The sequence below is a fragment of the Otolemur garnettii genome, unplaced genomic scaffold, assembly GCF_000181295.1.
Source record: "Otolemur garnettii isolate 467f Iridium unplaced genomic scaffold, OtoGar3 scaffold00061, whole genome shotgun sequence".
Taxonomy (NCBI): Eukaryota; Metazoa; Chordata; class Mammalia; order Primates; family Galagidae; genus Otolemur; species Otolemur garnettii.
The window spans coordinates 4,959,463-4,972,280 of NW_003852456.1; the positions used below are offsets into that span (position 1 = coordinate 4,959,463).

Here is a 12,818-nt window from a genome sequence, read left to right on the forward strand (position 1 = left end):
TATGTGAACCAGCTTGATGAAAGTATTTCAAAATGTATATGAAAACACTACACTGTACCCCATGTTTGTATTAATGTAATAAAAAAATAATAAAAAATAAAAAATCTAAAAAAAAAAATTCTAAAAAGAAAACAAAAAAAGAAAAGAAAGAAATATTGGAAAGATGCTGCTAACAGTAATGACAGGAGATGCTTACAAGATGACACACTGTAATACATTTTAATCTGTTCTCCTCAGTTCGTTTAATCACGGCATGCTCAACTTGGGGGAAATTAAGTGTACTTTTTGGTCAGAGAACGAGGTGTTACCAATTTGACCATTTGAAACTCCAGTATGATGTACGCCAAAAGTATTTTTGAATGAAATAAGAAAAATTTATCTTACTTTCCCCTGTATGTATTTGTCAAAATGTATTGGCTATTTTCTGATTTTCAACATAAAATTACAGTTTTTTCCTCTTCTTTTCTTTTAAGTTCACATCAGATGGGTAATGTGCCAACGTTGTAACTTTTTTTTTTTTCGGAGAGAGACACATCTCACACATAAGCACGAAAACCCAATCATCACACTTACCAACTACAAAAGGTCTAAATTACTTTGTATGCTTACTGGTATGCATGAATGTTCTTCACATTCAAACACATTCTCATACACACAAACACACATAGATACAAATAATTTATGGGCTAAGTATGTGAATCAATAACCAAGAACCAAGAAAAGAATCTCTAATACTTTCAAAAACCGCTATTATATTATTTGCTGGAAAGACTATGGACAAAATCACACATTAACTGCCTGATGTGTAAAAAAAAAAAGAAAAAAAGAAAAAATCCAGCAATTCCAGTTTAAGCAAAATTTTTGAGACATTTACCACTGAATCTTTTTATCCACCATTTCCCACCACAGCATATTGACTATTTAGGCCATTTCTTTTCAAACACTATTTGTGACAGCAATTGCCCCATATCACTGACAGAGACTATTCTCCATGAAGTTTTCTGGAGTGATTGAGATAAAAATAAAAATGTTTTGATATTTTCCCCCAGGAAAGTGCCAGTGGTTTCCAAAGCTCAAATAAGCTTTAACTACATCCCACAGAGCAGCACTTCATAGTATATTATTAGTGTGATTAAAAAGGATCAAAACATTTCCAGGAAGATCTAAGTACCAGTCCACTTAACCATCACCACGTGAATGTGCCACGCCAAGTGTTCCAGGTCTGTGCGTGTGCCTGCTGCAAGTAGCACATTTATTTCAAGCAAGGTCTTTATTAATTATAACTGGAAAAACAAATTCTCAGTCTCAAGATGCATTTTTTACCTCCTTTGGGAGTTTATATTAGGTTTTCAAGAAAGAGCAGTAACAAAATACACATTTACCCAATCCAGCGTAAGGAGGGGGGCACATCTCACACATAAGTGCAGTAACTGGCCCACCCACATACAGGAGGGGGGCATCACATACAAAACATACTAATTATTAAATTATGAGTGGCTTGAGGTAGGGTATGGGCTTTCTTTGTGTCAGACAGATGTGAGTTCAAATCCTACCACTACTTGTCACTACCTCTGAGTGACATGGCACAATTACTAGCCTCTCCAAATCTCTATTTATCAATAGAATTGGAATAAAAACAAGTACTGCTCAAGAAATGCCAGGAAGATATTTAACAGTATGTAAAAGACTCAGACAAACACTAGGGTATCCTCAAATACCATTCTCCTCTTCCTTCTGGCCGTGTGACGATATATTTTCAGTAGTCATTTTGGATTTTGCTGCCCTGAAGGTATCCAGAATACTTCTGTGTTTCAGCACACACCAGACTTCAGCAGTAGAAGTGAGTTCAGAAAGAGTCAGTAATTCACCACCATTCGTGTACAGTACTGAATACCAAAAAGATTGTTGCAGAATATCGTCTCATTAGTTCTTTCAGTAGAGGATTTTCAGTAATACCCTCGCAGAGGATTCCAACCCAGAGATGGTAGAAGTTGATTTCCTTTTCAATGCCAGCTTTGGTTGGGACTATGCTATTTCTTGGCTGCAGGTGGGTGATACTACGCGTTTGCTATGAGTAAATTAGAGCCTCTTCATAAACTAGAATTTAGACTCCTCAAAAGAAAACTATTTAAATCCAGGGGATTAGTGTTGTAATCCCAATCCCATCTTGGGGGAAAAATATCCATTTCTCTAGACCATTGCTGCAGTCCCTTCTACGGACTTTCTGATCAGACATCTTGTGACTTCAGTTAAAACATACCGCTTTCCACCCACTGCAGCTCTTTTGTTTAGGTTACCACATTTTTTAGTCAATTGAAAGTGTCATCTAACACTTTATTGGAAAGCCAGAAGTGCAAAATGAACCCCGAGCACTCTTGTCACTATGGGAAATGCTGACGAGACACATTATATGCATTATATTTTTAAGTTGTTAAAAGGCAAAAAAAAGTGTGTGGTTTTAAAAAATCACATTGGGTATTAGGTGTACCAAAATCTGAGAAATTCAGTACTGAAAATAGATTTATAGAGCATTGAATCCAGTTTCTGTATTTTATAGATAGAAAACGAGGGTAAGATTGTTTCCCTCCAAGCTATGTTAATAAATATGCAAGTCTGGCCACCCAGTGTAGGGCAGTTTTGATCTGGATTAGTGAAAGGATGGTTTAAGAGAACTCAGTAGGAGAAACTGGGGGCTCACGTGGGGCCTGACATGTATTTTCCTGGATTAAGTCATGTGATTTAATGCACAAGAATTTGGGGTATGGGAAAAAGTGAAATATTTAAAAGAGGAACATATCATATGGTCCATGTTTAGAAAATATACACAGTCACATGCATATGTCTTGAGGGGCTGAGCCTGTGTAGACAGCGGGGGTGGAGCCCCATGGAAGTTCTAGGTGCACAGTGCTCAGCCCCCACAGCATCCCTCATCTGGAGAAGCACAGCGTGAGCAGGGCAAAGTATTAATGATGGTAAGTAATGATGTGAAATGACCCCAGTCCACAGTCATGTCGTGAAGTTAGAGGACAAGAGGATGCCAGTCACTCTCCCCAGTGACGGGTCCAGGAGTCCTGGGCCTGCCGTTTTCTCTCCCTGGAGCTGACCCTCAGTCCTGAAGGGCAGATGGTGTGCCATCAGCACCAGGGAGTGTGCTCCTAACCATTTAGGAATCTCTAGCACGGCAACCTCACGGGGGCAGAAGTGGAGGGTAGATTAAGAGAGGAGATGGAAGAAATGTGTGTATAGGATTCTTGGTATCACTCTAGAGAAGCATAGAAGTTTGTGGAAAAGCCTGAGTGGGTGCAGGTGGCTCACTTCTGTAATCCCAGCACTCTTAAGAGGCCAAGGTGGGAGGATCCCTTGAGCTTAAGAGTCCAGCTTGAGCAAAAGCAAGACTCGTGTCTCTACTAAAAATAGAAAAACTAACCAGGCACGGTGACAGGAGCCTGTAGTCCCAGCTACTCGGGAGGCTGAGGCAGGAGGATAGCTTGAGCCTGGAAGATTGTGGTTGCTATGGGCTAGGCTAACACCATGGCATGCTACCCGGGGTGACAGAGTGAGACTGTCTCAAGGAGAAACAAAAAATTTTTTGCCTTGCCATTGGCCCATTAACAGGGATGTCAGCTCTTCCATAATGCTCTTCCCAGGCGGACATGAAACTCATTCCCCCTTGGGCTCTGGTCATATTTTCTTTTTACTTTGATTTTAAGGTAAGGAGGTTTAGAATGAATGTTATCAATAACTTGCACATAGGTCTTGTTAAACTTTTTCAATCATAATTCAATATAACAGATTCCCTGAAGCAAGAGCATGTCAATAAACATTGACAATAAAATTATATTTACTCCAATGACATTGCTACTTTTCAATGTTTTCTTTGTCGGCCTATTTCAGAATTATCATCTGGTATGTCTTTTTATTGACATCCCGAGACTATTCTTTTTGTTCTCTGAAGGCTGAGCCTCTATTTCTCCCTTTCCTGGTTATTCTCTTGCTTGGGTGAAGCACATCCTCAAACTTTCACAAGGAAAGACCAGGAAGTTTCTTTTCTGAGCCTCCTCCCATGTGTATTCTCTTGATAAGACAAAACCTAAACCAAATGGTAAGAAGTCGGGATATCATTGGGGTGAATATTAATTTTAAAGTATTAATGAAGTTAGATACAATTAAGTCATTGTTCCCTTTTCTTAGTATTTGGTGTACTAAGTAGAAAACTTTGATGTTTAATTGTCTTTCATAGTAATGATCTTTATTCTCTAGAAACTTTTAGGATTACTTCTGTACTCCTGCTGTTGAGAAATTCAATAACAATTTTGCCTTTTGTGAATGCCTTTTGATTCCCTACTATTTTTTGTATTTGTTTATGATGCTTTATTTTTTTAAACTTTTTAGAAGTTTATTAGTTTGATATTGCATACCCTGGGTTCATCCTCTCAATGACTTAGTTTATTCTACCACTGATCATTTTTTTCCTTTTGTGGGAGATTTCTTCAAGTTCATTATCCAAAGCTACTATTATTTCTTAACGTTTTATATTTTTGTGAGAGCCATTCTTTCTCTACAAAACGCCATCTTTTGTTTCTGAAGTTATTAATTTTATTTATTTTGAAGTGTCCTGCTTCCTGTACTTTTTCTCTGTTCTCTCATTCATTTTATTTTCTGATTTTGTTCTACTTCACTGTCTTTCGCATTAAGACGTCTTCGTTCCATGTCTCGAGATTCTTAATTGTCTCTTTACATTTAGGAGTAAAGTGCTAAAAAGGGAAGACTGGACCTTTTGTGCTCATTGGCAGGGCTCACTGACAGATGATTAAGGTCTGAGTCTGGAGGCTCAGAGAATATTGCCAGCAGAAAGAATGTTTAGGAAAAATGTAATGAAAGGTGAAAGAGCAGGAGAAATACTCTCCCCACCAAAGCAAAACGAAACAAACAAAGGCAGGACTAACCAGAAAAGAAATCCTGGGAGCAAAGAATAACAACGACAACAGTAGATTAGTATCTAACCTCTGTCTATAAAGATATAAACACGTCTGAGATGCCACTTCAGGACACAAATATTTTGCTAAAATTACCAATGTAATAAATAAAAAGTCTTTAATGGTTAATTAATCACAAGGGTGCTAATTGTTAATTCTGGTCATGGAATTGTCCTGCGAGCCTGGGTTTCAGAGATGACGATACATTTTGGACTAATTGAAGGGATGAGGAAGGAAATAGAGGCGGCCACAGCTTCATGAAGGGAGAGGTACACGCCGGCCTAAAGAGACAATCTGAGCTGGCGTGCCTCTGGAGCCACTCACCGGCTCAGTATTAGGGCCCAGAAAGATGGGTTCGCACTCAATGCACAAGAACACAAGACCTTTGCAGTGGCCACTAGAGAGAAAAGTCAGCCAGGCAAACCGTGGCATTAACAGGCCATGTGTGAAGGCTTCCTCCATGTATCTGAAGACAAGATGCAGAGAACTGTCCTGCAACCACAGCTGAGCATTGTACACACACACTTTTTATGCAGAACAATAGTGCTTTTTGAAAGATCTTTATGCAAAAAGAATGGCTGCAGACACATGAAGAATACCATAGAAATACATTTTCATACATCTTTCTTCAAATCAGCACAATATAGATATGATGTTATTGAGAAAAGGTAAGTGGAAAATGATTTAACAATATTGCATGAAATAGATTTATATGTGCTAAAATTTCTTTGCATTGCTAGTCAGATGTAATGTGAAAATGAAAAAAAAAATTCTTTAAACAAAATTTGATGGATGTAGCATTCAGCAGGTTCTGAAAATAAAACATGACCCAAAGTTCTTTTTTTCAACATGAGATTTAGACCTTGCCCCATAATAATTTTGTATTTCCTTTGATTTGTCATTGAAATCCTCTAAAAATTACGTAAGAGTGCTGCATTGTCTAAATTCTATCATCCTCAACTTAAAATGAAAATATCTGGAGTCTAGTAAATACTGGGATAGATGATCTTTTTGTCTCCTAAATAAGGACAAATAATTTAATTTTGCTTTCATTTACTGGACTCCTAATTCAAGATGCCTCGGTTTATCTCTAAAGAAGCAAAATGGCTACAAAACCGCTGACGAGTGAAAGTGTTTCAAATGGGAAATCTTGCTAGGTCACCGCGCGGTTATAACGGGGAGACATCTCTGCTCAAGTTTTACATATTTGTTTACTAGTAAAATAAGATGAGATAAACAGAACACACAGCAAGGAGCCTGGGATTAAACAAAATAAATCTCTCTTGACTTAAACCTAATAACTTGCTCCAAAAGCTCTCATAAATTATTAGCTTCAAAATCATTCAAGGTGTCTGAGACGTAGTGTGTGTCACTGATGTACTTGAAGTTCACCTAAGAAACTGTATCATCAAAATGTGCGACAAAAACTGCCAGCAGCGATGCCACTGTGCAATCAATCACAGATCTGTTTCAGAATTATAAAGTGTCTGAGAGCTATAATTTCATCTGCTTCTAGCTGCATATCATTTAAAACTTCATATTCTCGTGAAGAAAGAAAAAGTAAAAACATTTGTCAGCTCCAGTTCCCTCCTTATGAAGACCCACTGTTTTCACAGCACCGTCTGGCTCTTTATTTTAATTTGTGTTTCAGGAGTCATTTTTTTTCCCCATGGACTACATGTGGTACCATAGTTTATGAACACAGTAGTGTAGTCGATTCTCAATTATCTGTCTGAATGGAAGCCTACAGTGGTACTGATAATCCAAAATCACTTCATATTTGACTTTAGAATACATTATGTGAATTTTCCTGGGGAGGTTTACCTTCCCGCTAATGCTCTGCTAGAACTAATATTAAAATATGTTTGCATTCCTTGAATGCGCGCCAGCTGACAGCAGCAGGGGTGACCCAGAAGTGGGTGGCAGGGATAAGTCACACCGAAATTAAACGTCTCTATGAAGAATTGTCAATGTGAGTTTTTCAAACGTGGGTAATTGAGAGTTGGTTACATACGAGTTATTTTTTTTTTAATCCTGAAAGGAAAAAAAAATCACTTTGAAGTATTTGAATGCAAAAGTCTGTATTTTAAAATATTAAGCAAAAGTCAGATTTTCATTTTAGCTTAACTAGTTAGCCATGGATCAGAAATTTATTTATTTTAAAAGAGAAAATATGTGATACTCTTTCTATTGGCTACTTATAGTTACAAATTTCTATTATAGGATATATGTCTCTATATCATTGTTGCCTTGATGTGATGTGAAGAAGTAGCTTACCATGATCAATTAGCAACAATTTTTAAAGTGTTATTTGTCATTCTGGTGTATCAATTAGAAAGAAAGGTGACAATGAATTGATCTGCTCAATTTATTTTAAATAATTAAATCATCTCATTGACTATTCCCTTTCTTCACTTCTATTCTCACCACACTTTTCAAAGACTGTGTAAATATTCAGTTGAATGAATAGATTGATAAGCTTTTATGACATCCAGAAATTCAAATTTCAGAAGGAGAAGATCCTATTTTTCCCATATTATTTAAGAAGAATATATAATTACAGTAAGTATTTAAAGTGCTGTGTTGTTCATTTATCTGCTGATTCGACTTTAGTTACGAAGGATGTAGACAGTTAATAGTCATGAAAACACAGCCAGCATTGGCATTGTGCTTTGTCAGCATAGTATGAAAACACTAAAAACCTGCTTACAAAATAATTTCTCTATTTCTCTCGGGGACCACGTAGAAGAATTAAGGTGCCTGTGCCTATTTTATAATTGATACTTACCTATGGGTTGGATTTATAAGATCTGGCAGTGGGTCAACACAGGCCAGGCCTGATCTGATGCAGGTGGCTGGCAGGAGAATTTAGCTGGGGAAAGGCAGGTTCAAGGCCAACTGAGCAAGCTGGTGGTCACAGCCGAGAGCATCCTTCAGAAATTAAGTCATGAAGAGCTTTGGGCCAAGGAATCAACTCCTTTGCTAGTACCTTAAACAGAGAGCTGCTCAGACAATCCCTGAAGCCACGTCTTAATGTCTCCTTGCTCTTCTGTCACCTCCTTCTGTAGCTTCTCATCCTTCTCCATTCCCTCCCGCCTCCTTTAACCTTTGTGCTTTATAGGAGCCCCCAATCCATCCAGAAAGCTCTGTACTTCTGGTGACCGAGGCTGGAAGAAGGTCAGGCTTTGAGTCAGGCTCATGAAGGAGTTTATGGATAAAAAGTGGTGACAGAGAAAGAAGAAAGGAAAGAGTGGGGCACACGTTTTATGAGACGGACTCGGGAGAGAGATATTAGGGGTTCTAGTTCTTCAGGTACATCACATGTTGTTCCAACTTGATAAGAGAGTTTCCTAAGTTTGTTTCCATAATTACTCAAATGAATTTCATGTGGTTGCGAGTTGGCTGGGATCAAAAGGGAGGGAGACAGGCTGATAAGATGCAGAGAGAGTCAGGGGACGTTCTGATGATGCGTAGGCAAAGCGGGGGGTGGCAGCGCCCCTAACGTGCTTCAGTGATTGGGTAAGGCCACTGCTATTTTTGAATCATGGACTATACAAAATAACCCTCAGACAGTGCCACCCACCCCAACAATGCTGAGAGATTTGCAATTTGCTATGAAAAGAAGATACACTTTGACTTGGAGATTAAAGACTGGAGACCGTAGGAGTGATCTCACATGAATTAATTCTTCTGCTATTACTGGACGATGTTGTCTACATCTAGGCAAGGCCAGTCAATCTAAATTGTTCTAGGTGAAATTAAAACCTAGAAGTGATTCTTTGTTCTGTCATCCAACACGTTCAATTCATCTCCTATTCTGTCGGTTCTAAATATCCCCTTCTCTCCACCCCCACTTCTCTTTACCTCATCTAAGCTGCAGCTGCCTCTTCAGGGAAACTGCAACCGCTTTGTAACAGGCATCCCGACTTCTCCTACAATTAATTCCTCGTAGATGTGCCAGGGTTGCTTCCCAAACATGAATCAGGTCCACTACTCAAAGCCTTGGATGATTTCCCACTGCTCCTAGGACGAGACCCAAACTTTCTACTATGGCCCAAGAGAGCCTCAAAGCAGGATTCAGATGCTGTTTTTTCAAAATTGCCTCTGGCTGGCTAGCTGCTCTCAAGGGCAAGGGAGTCCTCCCTCCTGGGTCTTATTTTTCTCTGAGCCAAAAATGCTCTCCACCTAGTTCTTTGAGTATTTCATTCTCATCGTTCAGGCCTGCACTCGCAAGTTACTTTCTACTTTATTTTGTTCATTTCTACTTTATTTCCACCACAATAGGAAATACCTTGTGACTTTCTAGTATTGATACTTGCTGCTCCTACAATTCAAAATTTATGAGAGAGGGGATTGTAGGTCTTCCCTTGGCTACTGCCTGCCATGGTTTGATACTCAACAAATGATTTTTGAATAAATTCAAGACAGGTGGCATCTTTGCATGAAGACCCACCTTTTGACACCAAGTTACACCTGTAATCCCAGCACTGTGGGAGGGTGAGGTGGGAGGATTGCTTGAGCTCAGGAATTTGAGGCTTGATTGAGTGACAGTGAGACCCTGACTCGTGAAAAAAATTTGAAAAACCCAGCTGGGTGCTGCAGGGAGTGCCTGTAATCCCAGCAGCTTCAGAGGCTGAGGCAGCAGATGCCCACAACCTGAGTCTGAGGTTGCAGTGAGCTATGATGACATTGTACTCTGCTCATGTCATAGGATGGAACTCTGTCTTGACAAAAACAAAAACAAAAAAACAAACAAGGCAACAGGTTTCTAATTTGTCTATCTAGGCAAAGAGTTGATGTGAAATGAAGGCACGTAGGGAGTAACTCCCAGATCTGGACAGTGACAGGGCACTGAAGCTTACATGCTTCCTTACAGTAAAGTCAAAGTCATCCTTAAAGGAACTACGCAGCTCAGTGGAGAAAGCTGAGCTTCCGAGGGTCTTGGAGGAACTCTGTGCTGATGCTGCCCCTTGCAGGGATCAGCCGAGGCACTGGGGTTCCTGGAAAGAGGGTAGTTAAGGAGAAGATGAACAGGCCACTTGTGGGAGGATCATCTTTGACATCTTACAATTTGTTCTTTCTTTTATGTGCTGTGACAGTTTCTTTGCTGCAGGATGCAGTGGTATTATTACTGTTAGATGTTCCTAGCAGAGGGGTTGGAATTGCCAAACCACACACAAAGGCATGAGTTCAGTGACTCATCACGGGCTAAATCAACGGATAGTAACATCAACTCAAGAGCAGCTGTCTTATGCCACTGGTTTCTAGTGCCTTTTGAGTAGCTGCTCAATTGCTCTAGACTTTGAACTTTAAATGTGTATATTTTTGATTTCTCGCTTATAAGCATTATCAAACAGGAATTTTTAAAATAAACATTTTTGGAGCAGTTTTAGAGTTATAGAATTATTCCAAAACTAGTAAAGTGACTTTACCCGCACTCAGCTTCCTGTAGTAGAATGGACATCTTGCTGCAGTTAATAAGCCAACACTGACCCAACCCCTAAGTGCACACTTCACTCAGATTTTCAGTCTTCCTGCAAGCCCTTTTGCTGTTTTAGGGTCCCATTAGGACACACATTACCTTTAGGCATCGTGTCTCCCCTCAGCTGCGACAGTTTCTTAGTCTTTATTTCTGATGACCTTGACAGGCCTGAGGAGCACTGGTCAGGTATGTGTAGAAGCCCCTTCAAGGGAGGAGATTCATCCAGTGTTTTTCGCATGATAACTAGACCATGATACTTTAGGGTTTAGGGAGGAAGAGCCCAGAAGTGGGGTGCCATGCTCATCAGAAAACAAGGGCACGTCCTATCAATGTGACATGTCCCTGAGGATGTTACCCTCAGCTTCGGGAGAAAGTCGCCACACACAGCCTACACTTGAGTGGGGCATCACACCCCACCGCCCTCAAAGTGGTGCATCCACGTAAATTATTTGAAATTTTTCTTCACGGAAGATTTGTCACTTCTCCCTCATTTGTTTATTATTTATTTATTCAATCATTTCCTTATGTCATCAGGGAGTCGTGGATGTTTAGTTCTGCATTTGGGGTTATAAGCTAGTAATACACGCACCTTATGACTTGACTTTATGCCCTACTTGTTCCGGTTTTGGCCACTGGAGGCGCTGTGGTCAGCCTTGCGGCCTGGCCACGTCCTCATCACAGTGTGTACTTGGATTTTAGCAGGTGCTGGAGCCGATTCTGTATCGTTCCTGCCATGGTCCTCAAAGGGTACATTTCTCCAAAACTTTATTTAAACTATATAGGCAGGTTCTCCAAGGAGGTCTGGTTTCTTTTATTGGAAAATACTGGAAACCAAGATCTGTTCTTGGTATTTTCAAGGGAGAATTTTGATGGATAATTTATAATCTACCCAAATAGCTATACTTATAAATAAAAATAAAAATCCACACTGATCTGTCATTTAAACATTATCAACACTTTGATAGGTCAGCTATAGAAGTAGGAATAAATTCATCAGACAAGACACAGCACCTAACCAATGTTCATTTTTGATATAAAAATGTAAGATTGAGGAAAGAAAAATTAGTGACATAAAAGAAGAATAAATTTTTCTTTTGCTCATGTGATATCTATCTGAATTAACCAAACGTATCAATTATTTTCCTACTTCTAAGATCTGGGACGTTCCATTTGTTTCTTTTTTACTTCTTTATTTATCTTAACACCTCAAATAAATAACAGCAACAAAGAAGTTTAATATTGCTGAAATTATTTGCAGAGGCAAAAACAAAGTCCACCATATGGAAAATCTTTATTTCATTAAAAGAGACCATCTCATGTCCTGGCTTTGCTTCCTTGTTATTTATAAAATGAGATCTTTCCTTTTCTTTAAATTAATTAAACTTAATTTCAAGAGTGCATAACATCTTCTGTCATCCATTAATTGGCACGATTTTGGCAATTTTTCAAATTTTAACCAGACCAAGTTAAATTTAATTTTAAATTTAGCCTGTAATAATTTTTAGGTGGAGTTGTAGAACCTCTGGCTAATAAAAACTTTATTTAAACTATATAGGCAGGTTCAACTCCACCAGCATTTTCCCTCCTTTCCCGTTTCCCCAATTGGTCAATTTCCCCAGTGCTGAAGAAAAACTCTACAAGAAATAATTTGACTGTATTGCTGAGAACTCAGGGGTGAGACAGAACACAGCCCTGCCAGGATTACTTGCTGGGTGTGGAGAGAACAAATGGAAGGACAAGTGTTAGATTTTAGCCTATTTATGGGACAATATAAAAGATTTATATCCTCGACATTAAGTCATACATAAAACATCTTAGTTACTACTCACTGCTTCCCCAGCAGTAGAATAAAGAAGAAGCCATTGCTTTTGTATCATTTGGATAATTAAACAGCTAAACCAATTAGGTTGCACCTGTTACTGTGTTCAGGATTTATTCTGAACGAGGATGTAATTATTCAGGGTCAAGATTCAAGAAAGGCAAATGGTCAGAAAAGCGCCTCCTAGTTCTGTCCTCTGAAAGGTGGACGAGTGACATCTAGGGAGACAGCACGGGGAGTGCTCACAGGCTTCTGCCTCGGTGAGCACCGCGTCCAGGGACAGCACAGCTCCATTGCCAAGTTCGTTCTGAATTTAATTGTGCTGAGGTGTCCACGGACAGTTCACACACACAGTTTGCTGATCCCAGCCCAGATGTCACTTCTTCCTTTGTGGAACTGAGTCTGATGGGTGTTCTGGACACGTGTCTGTGGCAGCTACTGTCCCTGGGACTGTTTCTTGCCTCCATCTACCACAGCATCATCCCCCCCCAAACCTCCTGTTCACAGAGAGCTCCGATATTCATCTCATCCCCGTCTCTAC

The 12,818-nt window shown here is 39.4% G+C and overlaps 1 pseudogene; it reads right to left on the minus strand.

Moving 5' to 3' along the window:
- Positions 1-477: 477 nt before the first annotated feature.
- LOC111726347 lies at positions 478-588 on the minus strand (annotated as a pseudogene).
- Between the last annotated feature and the right edge of the window lie 12,230 nt (positions 589-12,818).